Source organism: Silene latifolia, chromosome Y, assembly GCF_048544455.1.
Source record: "Silene latifolia isolate original U9 population chromosome Y, ASM4854445v1, whole genome shotgun sequence".
In the NCBI taxonomy this organism is placed as follows: Eukaryota; Viridiplantae; Streptophyta; class Magnoliopsida; order Caryophyllales; family Caryophyllaceae; genus Silene; species Silene latifolia.
This window is the reverse complement of record NC_133538.1, coordinates 89,961,376-89,981,566: the sequence shown is the minus strand read 5'-3', so window position 1 is coordinate 89,981,566 and position 20,191 is coordinate 89,961,376. Positions and strand designations below refer to the sequence as shown.

The 20,191-nt window shown below is 40.9% G+C and overlaps 1 pseudogene; it reads right to left on the bottom strand.

Moving 5' to 3' along the window:
- LOC141628509 (uncharacterized) overlaps positions 1-20,191 on the bottom strand; it is a 165,275-nt pseudogene that overhangs the window by 119,553 nt on the left and 25,531 nt on the right.

Here is a 20,191-nt window from a genome sequence, read left to right as displayed (position 1 = left end):
TACGTTAGTTGCTATATAACGTAACCTAGAACATCAAGTTATTCATCCAGTTTACATCGAAGTTTTTATCATTCAGTTTTACTAGTTCAATAATCAGTAATTTAGGGTTCTTAATATTGTTCTATACGAAATCGGTTTTCGGATCTTTCTTCTGCAATTTCGTTCGGTACTATTCTGTTCTTATTTCAGTTTATTGCTTTATTATTGTTCATAGATATAGCATTGCTAGTTAGTATCCCTAAAGCCAATTTATCGTTTTATGTTATTTGTTTATCTTACCGCATTAATCATGAATTCAGTAATTGTATGCCCTAGTATTATTGTTGTTATCACCTTCACCATGAGTAGCTAAATCAATTGTGCTAGGATGTAGGGGAATTAAAGTGTAGGCGGCGTAGAATAAACACGGACTGAATCGCGTGTCAGTCGATCGACTGACATACTTGGTCGATCGACTGACCTCGTGGGGTTTTACTATCGTTTTAATTGTTTTAATTCCTTATTCGACGAATCGAGTGCACACGACTAGTTGAATGTTTAGGATGTGACTGACCCATAAGATCGAGAGATAGGGACAGTTGTGAGATCACCAATTAAAATGACTAAACTATGCTCAGATCGAAAGATAGGTAAAGTTTAGAATATAAGTCACTTTTCAGGACGAGAGTCAGTATTAGTGATATTAGAGACCTATAGCTAGATCGAAAGATGCTATCTGTTAGGAGTGGACCGAGAGGACCTCTTGTTTTCCCACCTCACCTGTGTTTGATTCAGACCGACTTAGTATGCTGCCGCCGAAGCTGTAATGAACCGACCATCCTAGTGCCCCTTCTTTATCTGTTTAATCCGTCTTTTTAGTTTATTGTCTTTATTTTTCTTAGCTATAGACCAATTCAATCAAACCCCCCACCTTATTGTTACCTTAGACTGAATTTAAACAACTAGAATTTACATCTGCCTCTCTGTGGTTCGACCCGACTGCCGCTAGCTATAGTTGTAGTTGGAAATTATAACTTATTTTTGACACCTCACGACGGGTATCACCAAGGGCGTTCCGTTGTCAATTAGACACTTTTCCTCAACGATGCCAAGGTCGCGTCATTGTCGATCTATTATTTTCTCCCCAGCGGTGCCAAGGACACGACGTTGTCGACTCAACATATGATTCTTCCCCAGCAGAATCATCAATATATTCCCCAACGAGAGTTCGTTGCCGCTTATAGCCTACGAATTTTTCAGAAGCAGAGTCCAACGCAGGCAGATTCCCCAGTGGTTTCTTCCAACGTCCTGCTGACCTTCATGTGTTCCTCCTTCAGACAGCTTTCAGGATAACATTCAGACAGCTTTCAGGATAACCTTCAGATAGCTTTCAGGATAACCATTCAGACAACCTTCAGATAATCCTTTCAGAATCTCTGTAACCCCTAATGCCTTCAGACATCAAGTTATCTTCAGACCCAATGAGTTTTGCCGAAGCGCCTTCAGTCTCGTTTCACCTAGGGGTGTCTCAGGTATGGTTTCTTCTTATGGTTGGCGAACTTCTTTACATAATCTAATGCACATTAAACGACTCTCCCAGATAGTTGACAGACTCTAAAATGTTCCCGATGACAGGTCCTTGACTCAGATCCCTTGAGTCGCCTCATGTCGCCATAGTCGTCAGGTTGTAATATTCGATTGACCTGATGGCTATACTTTGACTTTCGCCTTGTCTAAGCCGCAGTGAAAGTGGGGGCTCTGTAGATACCTCATTTCTACACCTCTCGCCAACCATCCAGTGATGATTGGGCCGCATGTTTGATACACGAAACGATTTTATGACAGTCCATAAGTTCATCGTAAAGTGATAGCTCAAATACTCGAGTCAACCCCTTGGTCGTCATCTATGCACCGATACGGTCATTTTCACAGTAATTAGAGTTCATTTGTAGTCCGGGTCAAAACCGCTTCATTTTCTAAAAAACCGTTTAAATGCCGAGTCGGAATATTCCGGAATGTTCTAGAATTCTCTGGATAATTATTTCTAATTAAATTTAATATTTGAAGGAAATATCTTCCGCAATATTGTGTTTTACGGAATAAGAAAGTGTATATCTACCGAAATTCCATAAAAAACGCGGAAATCTTTCTTGCTGAGGAGGAAACCTCTGGGGAAAGCACGCAGCAGGTGTTGCACCTCTGCCAGGGATCGCAGTTGCTGCTGCGCCTCTTCTCCACCCCTCTTTTCATGCTTTTCAGAATATTTCCGTGATTTGTTTCCAAATCCATGTCATTCCTAATTTCTTCCATATGTTTAGTATAAATAGAGGCCTTCGGCCTCCATATTTTTCACGCGAGTGTTCTGCCCCTTCTCTTCTCTCTTTGCATTCTAGACTACGCTATTGCTTTCAACGCCTACGTGCTTGAGCAATCGACCACGTAAGCTCAGATCATTCTGAGTCCCAGTCACGTTGCATAGACCGACCAATTTGACAACCTCCACATTTAATCAACCTAATCAATTTACTAAATCCTCTAACGAGGGCACTTTCCACGCATATCCGAGTCGAAAAATCACTAACGATAACTTTAGTCAATCTCGTTTCGTCAAACATGTAAGTATGAGGGTGTAAATCCTATTTTATTATTGTACTTTTTATTTTGTATCAAATAATGTAGACCTATATCAAAAGCACGTTCGAAAACCGATTTGAAATCCATCTTTTAAAACCGTATTTATAAAACAGCGGAGGTCAGACGTCGAGAAGAAACAAAGCAGCAGCTGCGCCTCTTCGAAGTGTCGCAGCAGCAGCTGCGCCTCTTCCAGAGTCTGCTTGCTGCTTCTGTTCTTCTTCTTCCTCGACTTTCTGCAAATTTCTCTTTTTCTTATTTCTTTTCTTTTCTTTCGTTCTTTTTGTAGTTTTCATTATATAGATCATGTTTAAACAATTCCTTTTTTATTACAATGCTTTAATCGTCCCAAATCCCGAGTAATTCAATACTTGCGGGTTTTCGCCGATTTAATTCAAATCGATTCTTCGGGATTCGACTTGTTCATGTCGAGGTTCTGGAAATCCTAATATGATATATAAGTTTTCTTTCGACTTATATTTTTCCAGTTTCGTTAATCTAATCTCAAGTTTTTGTCTTTTGTATTTCCAACACGAGTTCATCATTAATCATGTAAACCGTTGTAATTTCTCGTTTTTAATTCGTTTTATGACTTGCCCAGATGCATATAATCGGTTAAATCACTTCAACTTGAGTATAATATCAATAATCGATCTTAAATCTACCAACGAACGATAACGGTGTTGCGGTTTTGACTTCACAGACAGAGCCCTGCTCTAGAACAGACGCAGGGATTGTTGCGCCTCTTCCAGAGGACGTAGTAGATGTTGCGCCTGTTCTGGGTTGGTTTCTGTCTCTGAACTCTTTCTCGCTTTGATGTAGCTCCTAATTACAGTTTAAATCAACTATTATTCCTATTATCACCTCTAACCTGTCGTAATTTCATACTTTTCCTTTTATTTTCTTCTTTGAAATCCCGTCTTTGAGCGTGCTTTTAACGTAGATCAAATAAGCTTGTAATTTTAATTATTTTAATTCATTTATCGTAATTATTATTATGTATGATTTATTTACTTAGCATTCACATGAATTGAATCTAACTTCTACTTCGACCAAATTGTTTGCTAAATCACGTGTTAACAGACATAGTCTAATTTCACATGCTAGGATTAATCTATTTTTGTTGCATTGCATGCATTACGTCGACGACATATCAAATATGAACAATTTCTCTAATCATTAGTAGAGGCCGCTATCGAGGCGGGCGGGATTAGGTGTTCGAATTAAAGAGCTTCCTAATACGTACCCTTACCCCTTACTCCAGTTATCTCTGGACATCCGTGTCCATTGGCATCTTCGAGAGTCATTCTAGACCTAGAATGCTAAGGGTAACGAGTTCTTAGTGTTCATGTCATTACTTTGTGTCTTAACATGGCACGAGGTATTCGAACGGTTTCCAATTTTTCCACAACAAATTGGTGGCAACTCCACAAATGCAGGCTTATTCAACCTTTCACCGGTTTCAATGCCTCACCAATCAGTAACGGCCCGTGACGTGCTTTGGCAAACCAAGGTTCTGTGGGAGAAGTGCTGCCGCCTCAAAAACTAACGCGCGGGTGTCCCATGTCAACACAATGAAAAGTTGTACCCAATCGGGCACCCCCACCCCTTCCGGAAGCATGGTACACATGGTAATGCGGATTTTGGCATTGACTTTGGTGGGTTCTCCTATGGCATAGAAGATGGTAGTGATAAAGCGGGTGAGGAGTTGCACAACGGGATTGGCTACATAGGGGATCATATTACATGCTTGGCATTGGCGGTTCCCACAATTTCGGTCCAAGCAACGTCGCTTCTATGGCCGAGTATTAGAATTGGATATGAGGCTTTTGAGATTTTCAAAACCTCCCTTACTTGGGAGTGAGTAAGGGTACTTCCCATTCACACGGAATTGGATTTTCTTCTCCCTCCCCTCCGCCACATTGCACTCCGTCAAGGTGGCAAGAAACTCTCGGGTGTAGGATGTGTATGTGTAAGTCCATAAGTTATCTTCAAAATATGCTTCTAGACCCACTTTAGCAAGCATACTTTGAGTGAGTGTACCCATAATAAGAGCATTTAGAGTGTTGGGAGAAAGGAAGCGGGTGGTTTTGATTGGTTGTTTTTGTGGGAGACCGAGTTTAAAGATTTTTTATTGGGCATCATCTAACCCTTCCTCCCCGGTGAAAATTGGTTCCTCAATATTTTTGGTCTCCTCCACAATCCTTTTCTTGGATGGCCTTCGGAATGGGTTCAAGTTTGACATGCTTCTACCTACAGAAGAGCTTTTCCAATGCAAACAACACAAAATATGGCACTCAAAAGATTTTTCTCTCTTTGTGACAATTCACCAAACACTTGGTGTGCACTTGCTTAAGATGGTTTCAAAAGCTTGTGTTTGGTGTTTGCCTTTCCTCACCCAGAAAATTTTCACCGTCAACAACAAATATAGCACTAAGAGACCAATACTAATCCAACAATTACACTAATGGGAGCCAATTTTTGAATTAAAAGAAAGCATTAAAATAATAGTTGAGTTTGGTTGTTATACCTTCCCGAATTCCACAAATAAATGCTCCTTGGTGCTCCTAGTTGCTCCTAAACCCGTCTTGGACCCTTAAATTTCAACCCTTGAGCTTGAATTTGTAGATCTTGAAAGTTAGGGTTCTTGAAAATTAGGGGCAAATTTCTGATTTTGGTGAAAAAGGGTGCTATATTGTGTTGTAATTGGAGTGCTTGATGACAACGGGGTGAAGGATTGAAGATTTGATGAAGGTTAGGAGGGAACTTGAGTGATTTTTGGCGGAAGATAGGGTGAGTGTTTGAGTAAGGGTTTTGTTCTTGCTCGAAATGCTGGAGTTATGAACAAAGGGGGGTGATTTCCTCGTGTTGTAGCTTAAAAAATCACTATTCAGTCGAAATGGCAGACTGCCGAGGGGATGGCAGACTGTCCTGGCAGACAGCCATGAGGTTGGCTGACTATCATTTTGCCTGATGTGCAATTGTTTTTCGGTTGGCTAAAATTTGCTTCACCGATTTTTAGCTAACTAATCTTCACCCTTCCTTTTAACCTTTCCTTGCTTCTTCATAAATCATGTTCCCAACTCAAAAATTTTCCTTTTTTCGTCACTCTATTACGTGTCAGTCTTCCCGAGATAGTGCAAAAATCTATTTTCAAGCTCCACAAAACGATTAGTAACTTCATGAAATTTGATGCAAAGCGATTTATTTCTTCCGAATTGCAATAAATGGCGAGTATTTAAGGCTAATCTAGAATGCAATAAATCTACAATAAGGGATAGAGTATGTAGAAGGGTTCCTTGTTTAAAGTCAATGGCTCGACCTAGTCATTGTTGGAGAGGGCTATTCTTGGTAAATCGGATCTTCCACATGAAGATCCTCTTCACCATGCAACTCAATTCCTTTGAAGTAGTGCTTCAATATTTGCCCATTTACTTTGATCACTTTTCCCGATGTTTGGTCTTCCACCTCCACCCTCCATATCGGAAAACATTCCTAAATTTGTAAGGTCCATACCATCTTGACCTTAACTTGCCCGAAAAATTATTGAAACGGCTTTGGAAGACCAACACCTCTTGACCTTCTTCAAAGACTCGACGAGTGACCATCTTGTCGTGTCATGATCGGGCTTTCTCGTTGTAGATGCTTGCATTATCGTAGGCGTTTTTCCTAAGCTCCTCTAACTTTTGAATTTGAAGTTTCCGGTGCAATCCCGCTTCATCGATATTTTGATTAAAAGCTTTTATCGCCCAATAGGCTTTGTGTTCAACTTCTACGGGGAGGTGGCAACCCTTCCCATAAAATAGCCTATATGGGGACATATCGATTGAGGTCTTATAGGCCGTCCTATAAGCCCATAGAGCATCATCAAGTCTCTTGCTTCAATCTTTCCGGTCGGGATTGACCGTTCTCTCTAAGATGCGCTAAATCCTTCGGTTGGATACTTCCGCTTGGCCGTTTGTTTGGGGGTGATAGGCCGTAGAAGCCTTATGGAGGACACCATACTTTTGAAGAAATGCCCCAATCACATTGTTTAAGCCCCTATCACTAACAATGGCCTTGGGAAATCTGAACTTTGAGAATATGTTGCTTTTGACAAAGTCACTCACCGTCTTGGCATCATCACTTTTTGTGGGGATGGCTTCCACCCACTTGGAAACAGAATCCACCGCTAGAAGGATGTAAAGATACCCATTGGAGCTAGGAAATGGCCCCATGAAATCGATTACCCACACATCGAAAACTTCTAAGTATAGCATTGGTTGTTGAGGCATCTCATTCCGTCTTGAGATGTTGCCAAACCTTTGGCATCTATCACTAGTTTTGATGAAGATATGGATATCCTTGAATATGTTGGGCCAATAAAACCCACGCTATAGAATTTTCCGTGCCATTCTTTGGGGTCAAAGTGACCTCCACATGTATACTCGTGACAATGCTTGAGAATGGATGGTGTTTCAACATCCGTCACACAACGGCGAATGACTTGGTCTTTCCACATCTTCCATAAATAGGGGCCATCCATGTTGGAATATGTGTCCTCAACAATAGTGTGATCACATGTTTAAATCTCATATTAAGAATACGTAAAGGATGATTCTTTTGTATAGTCAACTGATCAACATTAATCAATAGTGATCAGCTAACTAGAGTTAGACATTACTGTCGTTTGATGGTGGTGATCAGTTGATCCCTTAAGGTCACACCTAAAGGACAATTCCTTTAATAGACAAATTGATTAATTTTATGATGATACAAGTTAATCAATTCCTTAAAATTGAACAATTCAATTGTGAGAGAGAATATTTTATATCTTATTGTAATTTGATTAAATAAGATTTATTTTAGTAATTGAAATACTTTATTACTAAAATTGATTATTGTTTGTGAAACAATTGAGATAAGAATGAATGGTTAATTATAATTACAATATGTTGTGAATTATAATTAAATGACCCATTTTATTTATATGATCAAGGATCACTAGTCAATTTGTTGTATATAATTTAATTAATTTATAAAATGATATTTATTTGATAAATATGCATTAAATTAATTAATAACATGTAACATGCTACATGTGACATATTGTTTGACAAGTGACAAATTGACAAAATAAAATGGAGGTCCTTTTTACACTAATGATCGAAAAAATGGAGGGGTGGTAGCTATTAGTGGGTGATTTATTTTATGTGATAAGAATAAATTAATCAAACCTACTCTACCTATTCTTACACACCTACATTTTGATAAGAGTAAAAGAAAAAGCAAGATGCCCTCCTTGGCCTTATGCTACCCGGCCATACTACTCTTTTAAGAGTAGTTTTGGTTCTTATTTTTCCACTTACTCAATTCACATGCATTCATTCATATATTCTCTCCACCTCTCTCTAAAAACAAGTTTTTAGAAACAAGAAGTTGTTCATCTAATATCATCAAAATATTAGATTACTAGTGTAGTAATAGTGATAATATTAGAATCTATTTTAAGGCACAATAATACACTAATCTAGTTAATTAGTATATTATTTTAAGGGATTTGTCTTGGGTGCAATCAAAGGAGGATCTCTACATTGGGATTTTTGGAGGATCATCCACCATATTTAAGCTCAAGAACAAATAAGGAAGGTGATCTTATTTGTGCCCTTATTTCGAGCCACTTAACAATGTAAGGGACATTGTTTTTCTTATTTAATCTCTTATTTAGTTATGCATGCACTAGATCTAAAGAACACATATTAAAAAGTTAATTAGTTCACTATTAGAAGAGCCTAATAATAGGTATATGAACCTAAAAATCCCAAATGTAGAACCTAGAATCGGCTTTGATCTTGTTGCGTTGACTTGATGATAAGGAAGTAGGGAACTTCTTAGTCACCATGTAATTCACCAAGTTGGCATACCAAGGTTCTGTCATCTTTAATGCATAAAGAGATTCATGTGGCAAACTTCCATCAACTACCCCTATCCTTTGCATTTGTTGATCACCAAGTTGTAGTTGACTAAGGTGATCGGCCGCAACATTTGCCAACCCTTTCTTCTCCCTTATTTCAATGTCGAATTCACTTAATAGGAGGACCCACCTCATAAGCCTCGGTTTGGTATCTTTCTTTCCTACAAGTTGAGTGATGGCCTTGTGGTCGGTGTAGACAATCACTTTGACTCCCAATAAGTAAGATCGAAACTTCTCAAGAGCATATACCACCACCAAGAATTCCTTCTCGGTGGTAGTGTAATTCTTTTGAGCATCGTTGAGAAGGGAGAAAGCATAATGGATAACATATGAAGCTTTATCTTCTTTTTGGCCCAACACGGCCCAATAGAAAAATCACTTGTATCCATCATGATTTCAAATGGACGATCCCACCTTGGTTCTTGAATGATTGGAGCCAACACAAGGCTTTCTTTCAATAAGTTGAATACTCTCCTACAATCATCATCAAACAAGAACTCCGCATTTTTGTGCAAGAGCTTGCATAAGGGGTTAGCATTTTTTGAAAAGTTCTTTATAAACTTTCTATAGAAGCAGGCGTGTCCCAAAAACGACCTAACATCTCGAGTATTAAATGGATATAGAAAGCTTTTAATCACATCCACTTTTGCCATATCCACCTTGTAGATACCCAGTATCTGCTGAGACTCAACCAAACACCCGATGATTATCGGACTACAACATGTTTTGGGATCGCAGCGTTTGATCGACAGTTTGGGTACAACTTTACGTCGGAAAACTTAAAACGATTTCGAAAACAAAACATTTCAAAAATACCTGGAGTGTTTAATGCACGACGACGGGGTCGCAATGACACTAACTAGAGTCAAAACCGACACCGGACCAAAAATCGACTCGAAAATTCAAAATCCCGACTCCAACAACGAGTCAAACCGAGTCAACCATAAAAACAAAATGACGGCCCCTGAGGCCCCAACAGTCTGCTCAGGAGGTCTCACCTCCTCAGTAACGTCCTCCACGACCACGGCAGGCGTGCTAACCGGGCTCGGCCCGAACAACTCCTCAAAAGTCGCAGCCATGAACCTGGCCTGCTCCGAACACTCTCCTACAAGCAAAAAACGTCAGCCGAAATTTCGGCATTACGGCGGCATGAAATGGATAAATCCAAAAACAACAACACAACCTGCAAGGCAAAAGCAAGGGCAATCCCGCCCAAAATCCAACCAAACATAACGGTTCACAAAAAAAACACAAAAACCACTCGCCCCTCTTTTCAAGCAAAAGACGAGTCAAAACCACAAAAACGGCATTTCAAGACTCATACAAGGTCTGCTAATAACCCAAAATACATTCCCGACACAATGGGGATTTTTCTGCGGCTCAAAAAGGCAATTCATACGCTAATTTGAGCCCGAGCCGGTGAAAAATTCAAAAACAACCGCAAAAAGGCAAACGTGATTTTATCACGCTTCAACACGACCTAAATTACCAATAAGGTCCATTTCAAGGCAAACTGACTCAATTCAAGCCCAGACAGGCTCTTATTTGGTCAGATGTAAGACCGTCGCAAAAGGCAAAAATTCAATTTTGCCCGCAAACATCCAACGAAGGTCCTTAGATGGCTAACACGGGTTTTCCCAACTACAATGCAACCTAGTGGGACCCACTACCGAAGCAAATAAACTTGGCATTGTGAAATGAGACGGTTTCTCGCCTCAATCACGTTTTTCGAGCCTAGGGAGCGGGAACGGGGACCAAAATGCACACTAAAAGCACCCCTATACTCCTAAACAAGTTTCTAACCTAATGCAAACATCAATTTCACTCGAAATTGGCTCAATCAAAAACGCCCAATTCGATTTTTTTAGGGCAAAATCCGCCCTAATTCAACTAAGCTAACAATCAACAAATTTGAAAGGATTCAAGAGGAAATACTTACCTTGAGATGACATTTGTTGACAATGGCACAGCTGAAAGCAAGCTTGAAGGTCCTTTAATGGCGATTTTGCGGGATTTTGAGGTTGAAGATGAATAATCATCCGCAACTCAACGTCGCGTCTTTTTAACAAGAAATAGGGAAGCCGGCTTGCATCGCCAGGTGGCTCGCGCCTAAACTAGGCCTCCCTTTTGCTTTTCAGCGAAATTTGGGCTTTGGCCCAATTTCCCACGACAAACTTCAAAATTTTCGTTGACGATATGAATGTCGTCATTTCCTCGAAAAAACAAATAGCGAAAATTTAAAACTCGCTATTTTCAAGTAAACGAAGATCAAAACCGCCAACTTCAAAAAAATAATAGCAAAACTCAAATTTGCTATTTTTCTCCAAATTTCGAGCAAACGGCGATCAAAACCGCCAATTTCAAAAATAATGGCGAAATCAAAATTCACCATTTTCCTTCAAATTTTCCAAAATAATGGCGAAAATTCAAAAAACGCTATTTCAAGCAACGACAATTAAAACCGCCAATTTCAAAATAATAGTTGGAAATTGAATTCCACTATTTTCACCACACATGTCAACTGCGGCATATAAACCGTCACATCAATCAATAGTGAAGATTCCAAATTCACTATTTCTTTCAAAATGTCAACGGCGGCACATAAACCGTCACTTCAATTAATAGTGAAGATTCCAAATTCACTATTTCTTTCAAAATGTCAACGGCGGCACATAAACCATCACTTCAATCAATAGTGAAGATTCCAAATTCTCTATTTCTTTCGAAATGTCAACGGCGGCACATAAACCGTCACTTCAAACGCTATAGCAAACACAAATTTGCTATTTTCCTTCAAAATTAGAACAAACGGCGATCAAAACCGCCACTGCAAATTCAATTTGAAGGGTGAAGATTCAAATTCACTATTCCTTCAAATACCAGCAGGGGGGTTCCTCGCAGAACCCGCTCATTCCAAAAGCAGTGATAGCGAGAATCCATACTCGCTATTTCCCCAGCGACATCACGAGTTCGCTACTTTCAAAACAAGCCCATTCGACGCGGCTACTCCCATGGTCCATTAACCGACCATACCACTGGCTGGCGAGCCTTTGTCCGCAACCTTTTAGGGACACATCCCGAAGATGCCTCGGGTACATTTCCTTACCTTTTCAAGGACACACCCCGAAGATGCCTCAGGTGCATTTCCTTGTCACGGCTGGCGAGCCTTACAACGCATCGCGACTGGCGAGCCTTACAACGCACCACGGCTGGCGAGCCTTACAACGCATCGCGGCTGGCGAGCCCTTCTCACATACGCACCATGGCTGGCGAGCCTTTGTCCGCACCCTTTCAAGGACAGATCCCGAAGATGCCTCGGGTACATTTCATTGTCTCGGTGGCGAGCCTTACAACGCATCGCGGTGGCGAGCCCTCCTCACATACGCACCATGGTGGCGAGCCTTTGTTCGCACCCTTTCAAGGACAGATCCCGAAGATGCCTCCGGTACATTTCCTTGTCTCGGCTGGCGAGCCTTACAACGCATTGCGGCTGGCGAGCCCTCCTCACATATGCAACATGGCTGACGAGCCTTTGTCCGCACCCTTCTAAGGACACATCCCGAAGATGCCTCGGGTACATTTCCTTGTCTCGGCTGGCGAGCCTTACAACGCATCGCGGCTGGCGAGCCCTCCTCACATAAGCACCATGGCTGGCGAGCCTTTGTCTGCACCCTTCCAAGGACACATCCCAAAGATGCCTCGGGTACATTTCCTTGTCTCGGCTGGCGAGCCTTACAACGCACCATGGCTGGCGAGCCTTACAATGCACCGCGGCTGGCGAGCCCTCCTCACATACGCACCGCAGCTGGCGAGCATTTATCCGCAACCTTGCAAGGACATATCCGAAGATGCCTCAGGTATGACTCCTTCTTATGGCTGGCGAGCCTTCGTACGTAGTCTAACGGACTTTAAACGACCCGCACGGACAGTCGACAGACTCTAAAATGTTCCCGACGACAGGTCCTTGACTCATACCCTCGAGTCGCCTCGGCGTCGCCCTTCCCGACAGTAGGTCCTTGGCCCGAATCCTTTCGGCCCCCTCGACGTCGCTTGGGTCTTCAGGTTGTAATCTTCGATTGACCTGGGGACTCTACTTTGACTTTCGCCCTGTCCAAGCCTCAGTCAAAGTAGGGGCTCTGTAGATACCCAGTATCTGCTGCGACTCCAACAAACACCCGATGATTATCTGACTACAACATGTTTTGGGATCGTAGCGTTTGATCGACATTTTGTGTACAACTTTACGTCGGAAAACTTAAAACGATTTCAAAAACAAAACATTTCAAAAATACCTGGAGTGTTTAATGCACGACGACGGGGTCGCAATGACACTAACTAGAGTCAAAATCGACACCGGACCAAAAACCGACTCGAAAATTCAAAATCCCGACTCCAACAACGAGTCAAACCGAGTCAACCACAAAAACAAAATATCTTCAAGCCTTCTATGCTAAGTTTTCCCGAATTCATGTTGGTCAAGTACCAAACATGTGACTACAAAACCTAGGATAGAACAAATCATGATTGCGTTTGTTGTGATAGCGACAACACAGCTCGAAGACCCGCGACGTGGCTCGCGCCTCTTTGAGCAGCCCAGGTGGCCACGTCGCTCAAAACTCACACAACCACTCATTCTCCTATAAATACCCCTCAAATAACACCCATTTGAGACTTACGCGAGTGTCCGCCCCCTCTTTTCTCCCTTAAAATTCTCGACTCGACTTCTTAAGTCACAATCCGACGCGTGTTTACGACCTACCGATCGTAAACACGAGCCTTACACATTGTTTGGTACCGTCATCGTGCATTAAATCACTTGTCCGACCACTTTGACCACTACACCATCACTAAACTTTTAAAACACTTTTTACTTACCAAAACGGTTTTAAACCGAGTTTTTTCCGATCAAACAAGTTGCTACACTTACGTCGGTCACTCGCCATAACCAAACATGTAAGTATGAGGGTGTAAAAATCCTCTTTTATTATGTTTTCATTTGTTTCATGAATTTAACATGCTAAAACATGCATAACATGAACCAAAACATGGGATAAACGAGCCAAAACCGATTTTTGGTCTGAGGCAGAAGCCCCTTAGGTCGCCAAATGGCTCGCGCCTAAATGGGGTGCCCAGACCAGAGATCAACCGTGTTTGTTCTCGTCATTTCCCTCAACCCATTTTTCATATTTGTAATCGGTTTTTACCATTTCAAGTATTTTCGAAACCTTTTTGTTTCACTTCACATGTTTTAACCATAAAGCATTTTTCACCCTTCGTTCTTCATACCATGACGGTTAAATCCGTGTTTCGGTGATAATATTTGGTTAATGACATTTAAAAGGTATTTTAAAGCCTTTTATTTCATTTCTTTACATTTTTTTAACAAACATATTAGTCACCAACACAAAGTCATCCTTGGTTATACATACCATGCCGGATTTTAACCCGGGTACGATGATGAGTACCGACTAATTACATTCAAAATGGACTTAAAACAATTAGTCCATAATCATTTTCAAAACTATTCATGTCAAGCTTGTCAAACCGAACCCGACACCGAATATTATCAAATAATGATGATTATTCGAGTCTAGTTCTTCAAATCAACAAATGCGGTCTAAACGACCCTTTCAAAATCAAACCGGGTTCAAATACCCATTTTTAACACATTTTATAACGTTTTCTAAATAGTAAGAACACAGCATACAACCGTTGGTTAACCCGCGCCTCAAGCAGGCCTTTTCTTTCTCATTTTCAAAACCAGAGGGAGGCCCCTTACACCGCCGGCTGGATCGCGCCTCTTATAGCCATCTGGTACAGGGCCTGTTCCCTTCCAGCATTAGTCCAGGACGATCCCGACTCCGGTTGACCTGGATATAGGACGGATCAGATGACTATTCGTCTATTCAAACCATATTTGCAAAATGCCTTACTAAGACAAATGGATCATGTTATGCACCCTAAACCTAATACGGTAAATGGATGTTTAATTTTCGTCTTGCATGCAAATCAATCATTAATCCAACTCGACATCTTATACTTGATACGTGGATTAAATCAACCGACTTAAAAAGCTATCACATGTTAGGTTTAAATCATTGGATGCACATTCATGCATTTAAACCGTTTTATCAACTTTTGCATTCAACCAACCAAGATCGATCAGTAGATGCCGCTAAACGCGGGCGGGATTGGGTGTCTGATTAAAGGGCTTCCCAATACGTACCGTCACCTCTTACTCAGAAACTTTGGATAGTGAACGACCTTATCCAGGGCGTACGAGAGTCATTCTAGAGATAAGATGCTAAAGAGGGACGATTTCCTTATCTTTAGTACCTATGTCAAAACGCTGCTTTGTGCTTTGATTTGACCGAGGTATAAAGTGGAATTCGAACGGGTTCCAAGCATTCCACAAATGCTTGGTGGCGACTCCAAACATCTCTAATCGTTTCGAGACCCTTACCGAGACGAAACCGACCGATCTAAAACGATCCGGTCGAAGGCATCTTTACGCCGCCGAGCGTGGCCTTCAAAAGACCGCTGCATGCCCACAGATCGACTGGACTTGCAGGTGGCCCGCGACTACGGACCGGTAGGCGGCCCGAATCCGCAGACCGAGGCGTGGCCCATGACCACACACCTATATCGCTCTTTTCGATACTATGTGCTCGCCTCCATCATGGGTGGATTGAGTCTTAGTTGAGGTTGTCTCATGGGTTTTGCTCCTCCTTCCAACCTAATCTTGTGCATGCATGTGCTTGGACTTATGCCTTTGATATCGGCAATACTCCACCCAAATGTTCGTTTATTTTTCTTGAGCATGCTCACTAACCTTTCCTCTTGGTCAAATTGAAGTTTGTTGGAGATGATTAGAGGTAGGGTGTCATCTTCTCCTAGGAAAATGTATTTGAGGTGAGTTGGTAGTGCTTTGAGATCACTTTTGGGGGGCTTTAATCGTAGAGGGGAGTGGCCTTTCCAATGAGGCATCGAGGGGAATGAATTTGGAAAGGTTACGATTTGTCTTTAAGCAAAACAAGTAATCGCAGATCAGAGATTTTGACAGACTGTCGAGGGTATGGCAGACTGCGATTTGTCCGGCAGATTGCCAAATTCTCCGATTTCGACTCCCCTTAATTCCTCTTGGTCGTCTTCAAAGGTGATTTCTTCCTCTATCTTGTTGACATAATCCTGCACATCATTTGGAAACACAACAAGTAACCCTTATTGCTCTACATTGTTAGTTAGGGTCACCTCAAGAGGTTCCCTTTGACCCAAATTATACACTTGATGGACAATGGGTTCACTTATGTTTATGAAGTAGCATGAATGTGAGTCGTTGAGATGTTTCATTGCATCGTAGATGTTATACATCAAATGTTTCCCTCCAAATTCCTTGGTAAGGTTACCATTTGACAAATTAATTTTTTTCTTTGAAGTTTTCATGAAGGGGCGCCCTAACAAGATAGGTGTTGCCCTAGGGTCCGCTTCCATGTCGAGAACATAGAAATCGGCCGGGAAAGTGAGATGGTCAACTTCTACCAAAACATCCTCCACCATTCCCTTGGGGTAGATGTTAGACTGATCCGCGAATTGAATCACAATGTCGGCCCTGGTCAAAGAAGGTAATCCTAGGGTCTCATAAAAAGTGTAGGGCATGACATTAATTGACGCACCTAAATCTAACATGGCATGTGTGAAACTCTTACCTCCAATAGAGCATGGTATAGTGAACATCCCCGGATCGCCACACTTCTTAGGAAGTGACTTTTTGAAAATGGCGGAGACGTGCTCACTCACCCTTACCCTTTGAGTGCCTTTCTTTGAGTTTCTCCTAGGCCTGCAAAGTTCTTTAAGGAACTTTGCATACCTTGTAACACTTTTCAAAAAAGTAAATAGAGGAATATTGACCTCACAATTTCTAAATGTCTCATAGAGGTCGGCATCATGCTCTATTTTCTTAGAATGTGTGAGGGCATGAGGGAAAGGTACCTCTAGAGCGTATTCCTTGAGAATATCTTCGATTGATTAATTGGGGGTGTCCCTTTCATTTCCATTAATATCCGTGCTTGATGTTTCCTCACTTTCATTGTCTCCACCTTTGCTTGATGGAGTATCTTTCACTTCCACAACGAGTTTTTCTTCAAGGTCTCTCAACTCCCCTTCATCCTCCTTAGCTTTTGCTTTTCTCTTTTTCTTGGGAGGGGTATCTAGAGTTCTTCCTTTTCTCAAAGTCATGGCACTTGTATTTTCCCTTGGAGGGAAAGTTGTGGAAGGGATTGAAGTAGAGTTCTTTTGGTTGCTCTAGGCAATCTCTTGCGAGATTTGGCCAAGTTGGATTTCAAGATTATCTACCCTTGCATCACTTGAGAGTTTATCGGCATCCATTTTGTCAAATCTTCTTGTTGTTTCGACTTGCCCTTTAACAAGGATTTTCAACATTTCCTTGGTTTATAAATAATCTTCTCCCTGAGATGAGGGACCTCCTCCTTGTTGAAAATTTTTGTGGTTGCCTTGAGGACCTTGGTTCCCTTGATTCCCAAATTGGAAAGATCCTTCTTTCCCTTGTCGAAAATTTTGGTTCGTTTGGTAGTTTGGGTTTAGAACTTGTGCATTTTGGTTTCTTAAATGGTTGAATTGCCCATTTTGGAAACTCTTTGAAGTATCTCCTCCCCAAATAAGGTTTGGATTATCTCTTGAGCCGATGTTGTAAGTATTTTCACTTGGATCATATTTGTAGTACCCACCCCCGGTAGGATTTCTAGAATTATAGTTACCATGCCCCATGGTACTCACATTCTCATGGCCTATCCCTTGTTTTTGCATGATGGGACAAGACTCAACCGAGCCTTGACAAAAATTGCACTCCGCATTGGATCCTTGTGCTCCAACCACACTTTGATTGTTCCCCATCAAGTGAGCGACCATTTTGGTGAGATCATCCACGGTCTTCTCAAGTTTTTGGTTGGAGGGGGAGGGTGTTTCAATTTAGTTGAGAGTTTTTGACCCCCAGCTTCCTCTCCCATAGCTCCTTGTGCTTGCCTCTAGCCTCTCTATAATTTCATTTGCTTCCGCCACGGAGTAGTTGTCAACCCCTCCACTTGTAGCGGCATTCACCATTCTTTGGTCTTGTTGAGTAAGACCATCACAAAAGTTCACTAATAGATCGTCACCACTCAATCCGTGCTATGGACATTGGGCAACCAACTTCTTGAATCTTTCCCAATATTCGTATAAGCTTTCACCCACTTCTTGCTCCGGAGAAGTGATGGCCTTCTTTGAATGGTTGTGTCGGGAATCGGGGTAAAACTTTTCAAGAAATGCCGACTTCATGGCTTTCCAAGTGCGAATTATGCCCGTGGTAGGTAGAATAACCAATCCTTGACCGCATCTAGCAAATAGAATGGAAAAGCCCTCAATTTGAATTGATCTTCCGTGACACCATTGGGTATTGCACCCTCACACATCATGTGGAACTCAGAGAGATGACGGTTGAGGTCATCTACCGCATGCCCATGAAACTTGGGTAGATTATGGATAAAGTAACCCTTCAACTAAAAGTTTGCATTAGCCCCCATGGGTGGGTAGGCAATGCATAAAGGTTGTGTGTCATAATTTCTTGCCCTTAGTTCCCTAATAGTCCTAGTGTCGTTTGCCATTGTTCGAGGCAAGCGAATATTTATAGGTGTAACCTTAATAGTTTCCCCTTCACTTGAATCAAATACGACTTCCGGTTCCTCTTCACTTGACCCTACCCTTTGAGCCCTTTGTTAGAAGGGGTTTGTAAAGAACCAATCATAAGTATCTCTTGCACTTGAGTCTAAGTCTTGATCGCTAAAGTCCCCATGAGAACTAGGCATAAAACCTTCACAGTAAACAAGAGAAATTAAAACTACCACTTACTTTTAACAACAAGAGAAGCAATAAGGAACAACCAAGCATAAGTCACAATTCAAACTCTAGCTATGTCGCCTTCCCCGGCAACGGCGCCAAAATTTGATAAAAGTAATACTAGTTATCGTAAATGCTAGAATTAACTACCAAATTAACAATTTATAAGCCAAACTATACTCTATATTACTCTAATGGATAAAGCAATATAGTGCAAGTAATGGTCGATCCCAAGAGAAGGACTTTTAAATTAAAGACTTGAATTGTAAACTATTGAATACTAAGTAAGACTTTACTACTAATTAAGACTCTAATGACAATTTTATAAACACACAATGGTTATTAACAATGATAAACAATAGATGAACATAGACCAAAAAAGGGGTTTGAGTTGATTGGTAACATGAATGTATATGACAGTTGTAATCTTTTCTAACAAGTCAATATAACAAACACTTGGTGTGCAAGAAAATTCAATATTAAAGAGAACTTGGTGTAACTCCTTCTTAGTAACCAACAATTAGTAAAGCTTGACCCTTTTTACTCTCTCAAAATTATCTACCCAATACTACCATCTCAAGATGTTGATACATGTAAATTAAACCATCTACATATACCCTTCAAACTTAGACAACAAGTCATTAAACCATGAAAAGAGACTAAGCATGAGCATTAAGATTTTAACCATAAGATGAAGCTAGGATCAATTCCTCAAAAGATTAAACCATACAAATGAGAAAAAGACATAAACTTTCCTATTTGTTATATGAATCCTTTAAACTAAATCAACATATGACAGGTTTGCTCCAAACAATTCTAGATAGATTAAACCATTTCTCTAGGATTTGCATTAATCAAGTACGCAATATGCAAGTGTGATCAAACCAAATATTCAATTACTTAACATAAGAAATTAAGCACAAGGAAAGAACAATAGATAAATTGAGAGAGATTTAAGAGTCTTACAATACCAAACTTGGGAACTTTGAATGAAATTACACTAAGTAAAGAAGGATTTACCCTTCCATAATCTTGTTACAACCCACAAATTGAAGAAGATTAATATAAATTAGAGAGAATTCTTGTCTTAATTATTACAAGCTTAAGGGTAAAAACAAGCATCTTTTTTATCTAAAATATTGGAGTTTATATAGTGTTGCACGAAATTCTAGGGTAAGCCCGGAATGGGCTTTAATTTACGCAAAAAGCGGAATAACAAATCTCGAGCCCAGTACACCGGCAGACTGCCGGCTGAATGGCATACTGCCGAGGCAGACAGCCGTGTTATATGGCAGTCTGCCAAATTGCCTAAATGTTATCTTCCAAAATCGGCCTTGATGCTTGTCTTGTTGCTTCAAAGTCCTTCTTGACTTCCCTTGACTCGTGGCTTATTTCGGTCATGGTCTTGTTCACTTCATTTTTGATTGTCAATCCCAAGTTAGTCCAAATACACCACGATCATATCCCCGATAAATGAGAATCACTTATTATCATAAGTATACTTAAAGACCCATATTAAACACATGAGTGATGCTAAGAGAACTCACTTGACTCGACTCTTTTTGGAACTATCACCCATGAATACCATGTCTTGCAATTATATTATCTTATCCTATTAGCTTTTTTGTGAAGTGGGGTACGCTCAATTCCGTATCGTTGAATCGAACCTAAGCAAATCAATCAAATTGGTTGTAAAGGGATTAGATGTATGCACCATGTGTCGACAATACAAAAGGGGAT